Raw genomic sequence first — 13,844 nt, forward strand, 5'->3', positions numbered from 1 at the left:
ATCCCCCCACCCATCCCCCCTCTAGTAACCATCTGATTGCTCTCTACAGTTCAGAGCCTAGTTTTTGTAAACGAGTCCTTTTATATCTCAATTTTTAAAACCCTTGGGAGAATATCTCAAAAGAGGTTAAATTTGATACTATGAGATTTACCACTTTTGTGGGACAAGGATGTGGTAGGGGCTGGGAGTCACTCATTTCTTTTCTCAGGGATTGTCATTTGAGATAATCCTCTCTCTCTCTCTTTTTCCTTTAAACTGGCAAGGGAAGCAGTTGGCATCAGACCCTGAGAAGCAGCTCTTCCCATTCAGTTTCCACTTCCCCTTGAGGGCCATCTTTCTGCATCAGTGTGGGCTCCCACGTGGTGACAGGGCCTGCACTCTCTCCCAGGAACCAGTATTTTTAGTCCCGAGCCACAGTGGAGACTGCCCCTTGGTATGGAACATCTTAGGTCTGTGAACCCAGCTTCCCAGGGAATGTTCATGGCCAGAACTATTTCAGCAGGAGAACCACTTTCAGCAAGTTCCTGAAATAAAGGGGCTATTGGTGAAGTGTGCCTCTAGAGGCCTTGTGGGACAAATCCCTGTGTCATTTCTACTGGAGACCGCGCATTCTAGGGTTTGAGATGTTACAGGCTCTAGATGTCAAAGTGGGGAATGAATCTTAAAGGCTTTTATAAACCATGCATATGCATGGCTTAGTCCCTCCACAGATTCCTCCCTTGGCTCTGAATTCAGTTCAAACACTATTAACTGGGGTGCCTGGGTGGCTCAGTTGGTTATGCATTTGCCTTTGGATCAGGTCAGGATCACAGGGTCCTGAGCTTGAGTCCCTGCTCAGCTGAGAGCCAGATTCTCCCCCTCCCTTCCCCTCTGCCTGCAGCTCCACCTGCTTGTGCTCTCCCTCTGTCAAATAAATAAAATCTTAGCAAATACAATCTAAAGGGGAAAAAAAGCACAAAAGGAGAGCAGCCAACCCACACCTGCACAAGCCCCTTGCTTGCTAGTTACCAAGCTCATACACATGATTTAGCTGCATTAAATTCTTGGCCTGTGGTCCTGGTTGAAGATCAGATTGTAAAAGCAGCAAATAATTATCCCCAATCAAGATGCTCTTGTCCTTTTGAGTGACCCTTGGCTCAGATGCACTTGTTACTGAGGTTCTGATGGCCCCCTGTCTGCAGGCAGTGAGACCATGTAAAGCTATTAAATACCAGTGTCATTCAAAATAAAACTGTTGTAATTCAAATTCTAAAGCCAGCCCCTGCAAGGCACCATGACCACCCACCAGTTAGTTCAAGACCAACATCTAAAAACAACCACTTCCCTTTGGTCAGAGTGGCCATAAATCACAGTGACTCATCAAAGTCAAAATCTCAGGTTGCCTAAGACTTTAAGTGTTTGCCAGGGTCCATGAGAAGTTAGAAAGCAAAAACTTATTACAATCTCACTGCACAAAATAGGCCACTGCAAACTCCTAAGGATATGAATCCTCATGGTCTGGCTTTAGAGAAACCGGTCTGAATATCATTGTGTTCCTGATTCACAAACAGAAATGGATAGATTATCTCTAACTTCCTACATAACCTCAAAGCCCTCAAATCTTAATCAAACACATAGCTCTCTCTATATAATGATCTCAATGGCTTTAAAAATAAGCACCAAAATCCTATGCTCCAAAACAGAATATACAAAAATGATAAGAACAACTGTCTTCAAGTGATTGGATGGTGAATGATTTCTATTTTCTAATTTTAATCTCTAAAATTTTTCTATAAAAGTTTCAATCATTTACACAATCAGAAAATTCCCTAACTGACTGTGTCATGGAAGGGCCACACCTCCTGCTTCTACCTTCAGAAACCAAGGGATGATTAGAATTCTGACACTTCCTAGAAACTGCTACAGCCTCCTGACATTGGAATGAGTCTGGATTTCACACTGTGTATCACCGCTAGCTCAGGAGCCTCTATTTCTCCCACGAAATTATGGGTTTAACATAGAATCTCTGAAATTATAAGCCAAACAAAAATAAAGCAAAGTGGCCAAATGTTTGGATTTGTCTTCATTTACCAGATAGCCAGTAAGCTCACTAAAGCCTTGACTGTCTTCCCAGAGAGAGAGTGATAGAGAACAGAGAACAGGACACAGTTGTACCTTCACTCGCTAAACAAGTTCACAAGATGGGGCTATGATCAATTTCAATTTAGAGCATTAGCTGAACTAGAAGAAATCTCAGCAGGCACTAAATAGATGTTTACTGTCATGGTGAAGTCTATAAAGATACATTTTAAAGTTAAAAGAATATTTGGTCAAACTAAATCGAACTCAGCATGATGTACAACATGCGGTATATGCACATACACAGCCCCATTCAATGTTTATCAATGTATGGATTAAAAAAAAAAATTGAGTCATCTCCCCATCACCTAGTAAGAAAAGCAGTTTGAAGTAATAATTTGAAATTCCCTTCCCTCCACTGATGGGTAAACCAGCCCTCCCTCTTCTGTAAGCGTCCTGAAGGAGAGGAGAGAGGCACGGGCCTGCCTCCAACCCCACTGTCTCTTCTTCATCTCCCTTGTCCCTCCTTAGCTTTCCCCAACAAGCCACTGAAACTGCTTTTGCCCTCCTGGTTACCAGATTCAATGGGGACTTTCTTGCCCTCAACTGTATTCAATGTTGACCCCACTGTCTTTCTGCCACCACATAGTCCTGGTTTCCTCCTCCCTTTTGGAAAATTTCTTCCTGGCTCCTTGGCTGGCTTCCCTACTGCCGAAACAATGAATGTTTCAGGGCTTCAGGGATTCAGGGCTCAGTTCTGGTCCTCTTCCCTATACAAATTCTCTGCAAATGACTTCATCTAGTTGCATATCTTGGAAGACCATATACAGACACTGACTTATATTTCTGGGTCAGACTTTTTCATCCAAGTTCCAGTCTCATGGACCAAACTACTCAACACCCCCAACTGGCTGTCTATCGAGCATTTCAAATTTCCTACGTCCCTAATGGAACACTCCCTTTCTCTTTTTCTTTTTCCCATTTCAATATGTTCCTTTCTATTCCTCACCACCTCAGCAAATGATACCATTACATACTCAGCTATTCAAGCCCCAACCTAGGAGTCATCTTTGATTCCCCCTTTCCTGGGCCTCCCAGTCCAATCTAGCACTGTCTAGTTGACTCAGACCTGAAAAGATATCTTATCTCTACCCTAGTCCAAGCTATCAACATACCTTAACTGGAAAATTCCAATTGTCTTCTAAAAGATCTTTCACTTTACATTCTGGCCTCCTTATGTTCCCAAAGGCAAAGTTTGAAAACATAAATTTAGATAATGCCACTCTATTGCTTAAAATCTTTCAATGACAGGCGACTGGGTGGCTTAGTCAATTAAGAGTGTAACTTCAGCTCAAGTCATGATCCCAAGGTCCTGGGATGGAGCCACACTTCTGGCTTCCTGCTTCTCACTCTCCTTTCTGCTTGTGCTCTCATGATCTCTCTCTCTCTCTCTCTCAAATAAATGAATAAAATCTTAAAATAATCTTTGAGTGATGTCCTATCATACTTAAAACACAAATTATTAAAGATAGTCTACAAAGCACCCTGTATGATCTAGTTTACAATTTCATTTTCTACTATATATCCATATATTTGATTTTTTAAATATATTTCTTTGTTACCTCAGATCTTTGCACTTTCCCCTTTTACTTTTGTGCTACAACTGAAGAATTTTTAAATAAGTCGAGATTCTTTTGACCAAACCAATACTTTAGATAACCTATGGGAGTTGTTTTCAAACCTTCATAAAAGTATGGCCAATTAAGGATCTATCCAAATTCTTTGGCCATGTCTTCCATTGGGAGCTATAGGAACTTCCTTGAACCTATAGACAGTAGAAATGTTTCATTTAGCTTCGTAAGATTACTGCTTCAACCATCTAATGACAACATGAACATTGGTTCCCCCCAAATCTAAAATTGTTAACCCTAGCTCCCCTGATAAATTCTTGGGACTCTTTGCAAGCCTCCAGTCTTGCTGGAATGGACAGATTCAAACTCTTAGTGTTTATGCTGCTGGCACTGTCTAAATAGTGCAAATATGGAAGGATCTTTACATAGTGCAGCTTAATGAGGCCCACTATTCCCAATGCAGATTCGGTGTGGCCACTGCTGCCTTTCACTGAACCACCTTCAGAACAGGAGTCCCCTGTTGCTTATTTCTTCCAATGGTGTTTGCCAAGGTCTCCACTTCAGTGGGATCTCCAGCAGACATCCCCATGCTGTGAGTCTTGTACTGTACTCTTAATGGGTCAACATGAGTCAAATAGATGCTCTGCAGGGGCCTCTCCTGCTCTTCTGAGATGGTCTGGTGATAAGCTAGCTGACTTTGATGGACAGCGATGCCACTGATGATTCCCCAGACTGTGGTATGGCCTTCTAGAGCTTGATAAAGGAAATAATAAAAATATTATAGCTTTTATTTCCAAAATTAATTACAAGGGTAACAGCGATAATAAGTAAATAATGTAAATTTTTAATGACTGTCAATATAAGGAATTGTGCTAACTCAGGATCAATAAAACATGGTTCTTGACCTCTCCCTCTGTTACTATCTAGCACAATGATTCACAAATTTTGGAGTGAATTTAAAAATCTGGGAAAGTTGGGAGTGACATCACCAAAATATCAATGTAGGAGACCTCCATCCCTTCACAAAGATCAATAATCAGAAAGCTATCCATGAATAAAAATGGCTCTGGGAGAGCTCAGGAGTCCTCTTAAGAAATTTTAGTAACACAGTAAAGCAAAAACACTTGAGAATAATTACACAAGAAAAGAAGAACATTTCATTTTGCCTGCAGCATCTCACCCCTCAAGTTGGAACTGCTCAGTGCCAAGGGCCCCAGCCAGAGAGAGTTCCACTTACCAAAAAAGGAAAAGCAGAGTGAGTGACCAGCTTCTCCAGGCTTTCAGGGTACTACACAAAGGTCCCGATTCAGTTTTACCCCACCCAGAGACCAACAAAAGTAAGATATACAGAGATGACTAGGAACAAGAAGAAACACAGTAGCTACTAATAGCAGCCACATAGCAGGACCCACTGCAGTGAAGCCAGGCAGGTTTAGCCAGTGAAAAAAAATCAATAGCCTCAATGGAATTAAGGTCTCTTCCCATTAATTCCCCTCTCTGGCTGTGAAAAGAGCCTGGAAACCACACCAGCAGGCAGCACAGGCCTCTTTTGTTGCACAAGTGTAAGATGCCAGTCTAGACCCCCGACACTGACCCCACCAACATGTGTGCACTTAGGGACAGCCCATCACACACTGTAACCCTGACAAACCTGATAATTGTCACTGGCCTCTGCTGACATTTTCAGGCCTTGGAGTACGATTGTGGAGGCATAGGGGAGCACACCAACAGCCAGGGATTCTGTAATTGCTTGTGGGCCTGGACTAGGCCCTGTCTTCTGTCACTAGCCCCACCAGCTGTGCACCCACACATCCCAGGTTTGAATCCTGTCAAGAGTCTACATTGCTGTACACCCATGGTAATACCCAACAGCCACAGTAGTGCATGCCAGTGAGCCTGTAGCTGGGCCTGTCCTTTGCTGCCTTCCATGACCTCACCACTGCATGACATGCCCAACTGACACATGACATGACACAGGCACCTGCAGCTGGACTCTGCAGCCAAGTATGCCACCACAAGTTCTGGCCACAACCACTACATGCCTGGTCCCTAACCATTGTACCAGGAAGTGTCACTGAGGACCCCAGGTGCCCTTGAAACCACTATGGATTCCTTCAAGGCTTACCAAGGACAACAGTGTTGTCAATGCTGTGGACCCTCGTGGCCTTAGCCAAAGAGAACCATGCCACCCACACCCCACACTTGGTGCCCTGCATCAGCATGCCCCCCTCTGAGGTCAAAGTCTTATATTACCCAAGTCAGGCCATAAAGTTCAGGTGACTACTTCAAAAGGCTATTGGAATCACAAAAAATTAGGAAAACATGAGGAATAGAGTAAATCTCCTGGAACCGGTCCCAAAGAAATGGAGATCCAAGAATTGCACAACAAATAATTCAAAACAGTTGTTCTAAGGATGTTCAGGAAACTATTAAAAAACACATATAAACAACAAAATTGGGAAGACAATACAAGAAAAAAAAGGAAAGCTCAAAAAAGAGAAAACATTTTTTTAAAACACCAAACAGAAATTTTGGACCTGAAGAATACAGTAACTGAATAGTTCAATAGAGAGCTACAATATCAACTTGACAAAGCAGCATAAGGAATCAGTGACATAAAAGAGAGATTAACTGAAATTATCCAAATAGGGGAGCAAAAAGGAAAAAGAATGAAAAAGAATAAAGAAAATCTATGAAAATTATGGGGCACCATCAAAACAAAACAAAACAAAAAACAACATAAGGATCACTGGAGTCCCCGAAGGAGGAGAGAAAAATGTGGTAAAGAGCTTAGTTAAAGAAATAATGGCTGAGAACTTCCCAAACCTCGGGGAGAGATTTGGAGATCCAAGTTAATGAAGGTAATAATAAGTCACCATAAAATTTCAACCCAAAATGATCTACAAGATGCAATATAATGTAACTCACTAAATCAAAGACAAAGAAAGAAATTTCAAAAGCAACAAGAGGAAAAAACTATCATACAGTGTAAGCCACATGAGGCTACAGCAGATTCCTGAGCAGGGACCTTGCAGGCAAAGAGAGAATGGGATGATATATTTAAAATCCTGAGAGAAAGAAACTACCAACCAAGAATACCTTAACCTGGCAAAGTTGCCTTCAAAAAGGAAGGCAAAATGAAGACTTAGCCTAAAAAAACGAAAGCTGATGGAGCTCACTACCACTAGAACTGCCTTTCAAGAAATGCTGAAAGTAGTACTTGAAACTTAAGTGAATGTTTGATAATTAGTAACATGAAATCACATAAATATGCAACACTGGTATGTTAACCATTTAACTCTAGTTTAACAGTTAAAGGAGCAAAGTTTTTAAAAATAACTACAGCTACGTATTGCCTGGAGCACTGGGTATGGTGCATAAACCATGAATTTTGGAACACTGAAAAAAAAATCAAATGAAATTAAAAATTACACCTTCAATGATTTATTAATGGATACACAATATAAAAAGAAGTAAACTGTGACATTAAAAATACAAAAGGGGAGCAAAAGTGTAGAGTTTTCACATGTGATTGAAGTTTAATTGTTATCAGTATGAAATAGACTGCTATACATATAGAAGTTTCTTGTAAGCCTCATGGTAACCAAAAAGCAGAAACCTATGATAGATAAAAGAGAACCTATGATACATAAAAGAGAATCAAAGCTTCCACTATTGGGGCGCCTGGGTGGCTCAGTGGTTTAAGCCTCTGCCTTCGGGTCAGGTCATGATCTCAGGGTCCTGGGATCAAGCCCCACATCGGACTCTCTGCTCAGCGGGGAGCCTGCTTCCCCCTCTCTGTCTGCCTGCCTCTCTGCCTACTTGTGATCTCTCTCTATCAAATAAATAAATAAAAATCTTAAAAAAAAAAAAAGCTTCCACTATAGAAAATCATCAATTCAGAAAGGAAGGAAGTCAAAGAAAAAGAAAAGTATAAGGGAACTATAAAACAGCTAGGAAACAATAAGATGGCATAAGTAAGTCTTTACCTATCAATAATTACTGTAAATGAAAATGCACTGAATTCTTCCAGGAAAAAAAAAAAACACAGAGTGGCTGAACAGATAAAATATATAAGACCCACATATATGCTTCCTACAAAAGACTCACCTCAGCTTTAATACACATAGGCTAAAAGTGAATGGATGGAAAAAGATATTCCATGCAAGTGGAAACCAAAAGAGAGCAGGAGTAGCTTTACTTACATTAGACAAAAGAGACCTTAAGCCAAAAATAGTAACAAAAGACAAAGAAGGCCATCATAGAATGATGCAAGAATCTACTGATCAAGAAGATACAACAATCATAAATACATATATGCATCCAACACGAGAGCACCGAAATAATTTAAGCAAATACTACTAGATCTGAAGAGAGGGGCGCCTGGCTGGCACAGTTGGTAGAGCATCCAGATTTGGGTTTTGGCTTAGGTCATGATCAGGGTCATGAGATGGAGCCCTGCATCAGGTTCTGTACTCAATGCAGAGCCTGCTTAAGACCCCCGTCCCCTCTGCCTTTGCCCCTACCCCATGCTCTCTCTCTAAACTAAATAAATCTTGGGGCACCTGGGTGGCTCAGTGGGTTAAAGCCTCTGCCTTCAGCTCAGGTCATGATCTCAGGTCCTGGGATAGAGCCCCGCATCAGGCTGTCTGCTCAGCAGGGAGCCTGCTTCCTCCTCTCTCTGTCTGCCTCTCTGCCTACTTGTAATCTCTGTCTGTGAAAAATAAAAATAAAAGTAAATAAAATCTTAAAAAAATAAATAAATCTTTTTTAAAAAGTCTGAAGAGAGAAACAAACAATACCATAAGAGTGGAAGATTTTAATACCCTATTTTCAATAGTAGATAAACCATCCAGGCAGAAAACCAACAAATGAATAAATGTTGGGGTAAAATGGGCAATAGTAAATACCAGAGCAGAAACAAATAAAACAGAGACAAGAAATATAATAAAGAAGATTAACAAAACTAAACAAGGGGCACCTCGGTGGCTCAGTGGATTAGGCATCTGCCTTCCACTCAGGTCATGATCCTAAGGTCCTGGGATCAAGCCTTGCATCCAGCCCTCTGCTCAGCAGGGAGTGCTGCTCCTGTGCCCCCACCCCTGCTCTCTGCCTGCCCCCCTGCCCCCAGCCTCTGCCCTGCTCTCTGACTGCCTCTCTGCTCAGCAGTGAGCCTGCTTGTCATCTTTCTCTGTAAAAAAAAAAAAAAAAAAAAAAAAAAAAAAAAAAAAAAACATGGTGCCTGTGTGGCTCAGTGGGTTGGGCCACTGCCTTCAGCTCAGGTCATGATCTCAGGGTCCTGGGATCGAGTCCCACATCAGGCTCTCTGCTCGGCAGGGAGCCTGCTTCCCTCTCTCTTTCTGCCTGTCTCTCTGTCTCCTTGTGATCTCTCTCTGTAAAATAAATAAAATCTTTAAAAAAAAAAAAACAAAAACAAGAACAACAAAAAAAAACTAAACAAATCTTCGGCTACACTAGAAGAAAAGAGAAGAAGACTCAAATAAATAAAATCAGAAATGATCTTCTATTCCTTCCTGATCCAGTTTTGGAAGATTATATGTTCCTAGGATTTTATCCATTTCTTCTAGGTTGTCCAATTTGTTGGCATATTATTTTTCACAGTATTCTCTTAGAATACTTTGTATTTATGTGGTATCAGTTGTTACTTCTCCTCTTCCATTTCTGTTTTTGTTTATTTGGGTCCTTTCTCTTTTTTTCTTGGTCACAAAATATCTCAAATAGACATAGCAATCTTGAGAAAGAAAAACAGAGCTTGAGATATCACCATACCAGATTTCCATAATCAAAACATTATGGTACTGTCACAAAAAGATCAGTGGAACAGAAGAGAGCTCAGAATTAGACCTATACTCATTAGCTCAATTAATCTATGACAAAGGAGACAAGACTACAAAATGGGGAAAAGAGTCTATTTAATAAATGGTATAGGAAAACAGGACAGCTATATAAAAGAATAAAAATGGACCACCTTCTAAAACCATACACAAAAATAAACTCAGAATGGCTTAAAGACCTAGATATGAGACCTGAAACCATAAAAATCCTAGAAAAGAACACAGGCAGTAATTTCTCTGATATCAGTCATATCAACATTTTTTTAGATATGTTTTAGATATGTTCCCTAGGGCAAGGGAAACAAAAGCAAAAACAAACTTTTGGGACTACATCAAAATAAAGAGCTTTTGTACAGCAAAGTAAACCATAAACAAAACAAAAAGACAACCTACAGAATAAGAGAAGATATTTCCAAGAGACATATCCAATAAACGGTTAATATCTAAAATACATATTGAACTTCTATAACTCAACACTTAAAAAAATTCCAGTTTCAAAATGGGCAAAAGACTTGAAAAGGAGTTTTTCAAAGAAGACATACAGATGACCAAAGATCATGAAAAGATGCTCAACATCACTCATCATCAGGGAAATGCAAATCAAAATAACAATGACATATCATCTTATACTTGTCAGAATTGCTATAATCAAAACCACAAGCAATACCAAGTGTTGGCAAGGATGTGAAAAAAAAGAAAAAGGAATTCTTGTGCAGTGTTGGTGAGAGTGCACGCTGCTACAGACACTGTGGAAAACAATATGGAGGTTCCACAAAAAATTAAAAACAGAAATACCATATGACCCAGTAATTTCACGACAATTTGCCCAAGAAAATGAAAATGCTAATTTTGAACAGACATATATATCCCTATATTTATTGCAGCACTATTGACAATAGCCAAGATATGAAAGCAACCTACATTTCTATCAGGAGACAAACAGATAGGGAAAAAAATAGAAAATGGAAGAAACTGAGGGTTTTAGAGGAGAGGAGGGTGAGGGGATGGTGATGGGTATTAAGGAGGACAATGGGTGTTATACACAAACAGTGCATCATGGGACACTACATCAAAACTAATGATGGACTGCATGGTGACTAACAAAACATAAAAGAAAGGAAGGGAGAAAGGAGGGAAGGAAGAAAGAAAGAGAGGGAGGGAGGGAGGAAAGAAGAGAAGAAGGAAGTAAGGGAGGGAGGAGGAAAGAAAGGGAGGGAGGAAGAAAGAAAGAAAATGGAATTTTATGCAGCCTTAAAAAGGATGAGATCCTGCCATATACAACAAAATGGATGGACCTGGATGGTAATATGCCCAGTCAATTAAGTCATACTGAGAAAGACAAATATGGGATCTAAAAAACTCAAATGAATAAACAGAAAAAATGCTGAATTAGACCTATAAATACAGAGAATAACCTGATGGCTGCCAGGGCAGTAGGAGTGAAGGGATGGGCGAAAACGTATGAAGGGGAGTGAAAGATATAAACTTCTAGCTATGGAACAAATAAGTCATGGAAATAAAAGCCACAGCATAGGGAAAATGGAATTTTATGCATTGTATAGTTAAACATGAAAACTACAGGGACACCAAAGTGACTCGATCAGTTAAGCCTCTGTCTTCACCTCAGATCATGATCTCAGGGTCCTGGGACTGAGACCAGCATTGGATCCCTTCCTAGCAGGGAGTCTCCCTCCCTCTCTCCCTCTGCCCCTCCCTCCTGGCTTCTGCTCTCTCTCTCTCAAATAAATAAATAATCTTTTCTTTTTTAAGTGATTTTAAAAAAACATGGTAGCGACATTTGTGGTGAGCATAGCATAACATATAGAGAAACTGAATTACTATGTTGTACACTAGAAATTAATAGAACATTGTGTTAACTCTACTCAAACAGAAAAAAACAATTAAATGAAATCAGAAATGAAAAATGAGACATAACTGACACCACAACTATACAAATATCGTAAAAGATTACTGTGAACAATTATATGGCAATAATTGGAAACCAAAAAGAAATATATAAATTCATAGAAACATATAACCTATAAAGACTGAATCATGAAGAAATAGAAAATATGAACAGACCAAGAATGAGTAAAGACACTGAATCATTAATCAAAAACCTCTCAATGACAAGACCAGATAATTATATTGGTTGAATTCTAACAAACATTAAAGAAGCATTGGGAACATCTCCTTTCAGCATTGTCATGTTTCTCCAGTATTACCTCAATGAGCAGGGAGACCAAGTCTATACTCTGAAGAAGCTTGACCCTATGGGACAACAGACCTGCTCGGTGCATCCTGCTCAGTTATACCCAGATGACAAATACTCTGGACACTAAATCACCATCAAGAAATGCTTCAAGGTGCTCATGACCCAGCAACCGCGCTCTGTCCTCTGAGGGTCCCTTAAGCTTCACGTTTCTTCTGCTGCCCCTCAGAGACTTTCCGAAACCAAACTCTTCAAACTATGAGCCTTGAAGCCTTCTTACCACCCTTGCTGTTTGGAATCCGGTTTCATCGTTTCCCTTGGTCGTGCTTGTGCAGAGCAGTCATGGTAGCCTCCCTCTTAAGGGAACAAGTTTGAATTCTCTTTTCCTATTTTGAATCACTGCTAGGTTATTAAAATGATTTGAAAAAGCTAAAAAAAATTAAAGAAGCATTAACATCAATCCTTATCAAACTCTTCCAAAAAACTGAAGAGGAAGGAACACTCCCAAATTCATTTTACATGGCCAGCATTGTCCTGATACCAAAGCCAGATAAAGACACTACAAGTAAAAACAAAACAAAAAACAAAAAACCACAGACCAATATCTTCTCTGAACATAGATGAAAAATTCACAATAAATATTAGCAAACAAAATTCAAATCACAATAAAAGTACCATATAATATGATCAGGCAGGATTCATCCTTGTGATACAGGGATGTTTCAATATATACAAATCAATAAAAAAAACATAATAATAATAACAAGAAGAAGAAGAACATAATAATGATAATAATAATAAAAAAAAATAACATCTTTAATAGAATAAAAGATAAAAATCATATGATAATCTCAGTAGATTCATAAAAAGCAATTGACAGAATTCAACATCCATTCACGATAAACGCCCTCAACAAACTAGATAAAGAAACATACCTCAACATAATAATAAAAGCCATACTGGATAAGCACCCATATTTCATACTGAATGACAAAAGCTTAACAGCTTTTCCTCTAATATCAGGAACAAGACAAAGATGCCCACTCTTACCACACTGACTCAGTGCAATCAGGCAAGGGAAAAAAAATCTAAAAGTTTTCTAAATCAGAAAGGAAAAAGTAAAAAAACAAAACAAACAAACAAACAAAAAAAACAAAAAAAGAAAGGAAAAAGTAAGTTCTGTCTATTTGCAGATGACATGATTTTATATATGGAAAATCCTAAACATTCCACCAAAAAACTTTTAGATGTAATTAACAAATTCAGGAAATTTGCAAGATACAATATCAACATCCTGATATCAGTAGTGTTTCTATACAATAACAACAAATTACCTGAAAAAGAAATTAAAAATCCATTAATAACATCAAACACAATAAAATTCTTAGAAATATATTTAACAAAGGAGGTGAAAAGATTGTGAATAGCCAAAGCAATCCTGAGAAAGAACAAAGCTGGAGACATCATACTTTCTGATTTTAAACTGTATGTAGTAATAGAGCTATAGTAATCACACAGTGTAGTGTTGTTCATAAAAGCAGGCATTTAAATAAACAGAAAAGAGATCCTAGAAATAAACCCATACAGGGATGCCTGGGTGGCTCAGTGGGTTAAGCCTCTGCTTTTGGCTCGGGTCATGGTCCCAGGGTTCTGGGATCGAGCCCCGCATCGGGCTCTTTGTTCAGCAGGAGCCTGCTTTCCTTCCTCTCTCTCTGCCTGCCTCTCTGCCTACTTGTGATCTCTGTCTGTCAAGTAAATAAAAATAAAAATAAAAATAAAGAAATAAACCCATACAGTTAAAGTCAACTAACTTTTGACAAAACATCAAGAATATAAAATAGGGGAAAATGGTCTCTTCAAAAAATGATACTGGGGAAACTATATATCCATATGCAAAAGAATAAACTAGACTCCTTTCATCATACACAAAAATCAATTCAAAATATATTGAGGACTTGAAGGTAAGACCTTAAACAACAAAATTCGTGGAAGAAAATATAAGAAGTAAGCTCTTTAATGTCTTGGCAATGACTTTTTTTTTTAAACCAAAAACAAAAGCAACGAATGAAAAATACATGTATGGAACGG

The 13,844-nt window shown here is 39.2% G+C and overlaps 1 long non-coding RNA gene and 1 pseudogene across 1 annotated transcript in view; one reads left to right on the forward strand and one right to left on the reverse strand.

Annotated features, from left to right (window-relative positions):
* The window catches only part of LOC123393336, a 34,123-nt gene extending 29,684 nt beyond the window's left edge, over positions 1-4,439 (reverse strand). The window contains exon 1 of the long non-coding RNA XR_006608095.1: positions 4,189-4,439. This is a non-coding gene — a long non-coding RNA (uncharacterized LOC123393336). The remainder of the gene's footprint in view (positions 1-4,188) is intronic.
* A 7,312-nt stretch (positions 4,440-11,751) lies between these two features.
* Positions 11,752-11,946, forward strand: LOC101673092 (annotated as a pseudogene).
* Positions 11,947-13,844: the final 1,898 nt, after the last annotated feature.

This window comes from Mustela putorius, unplaced genomic scaffold (assembly GCF_011764305.1).
Source record: "Mustela putorius furo isolate JIRA1106 unplaced genomic scaffold, ASM1176430v1.1 tig00000827_pilon_pilon_pilon, whole genome shotgun sequence".
NCBI lineage: Eukaryota > Metazoa > Chordata > Mammalia > Carnivora > Mustelidae > Mustela > Mustela putorius.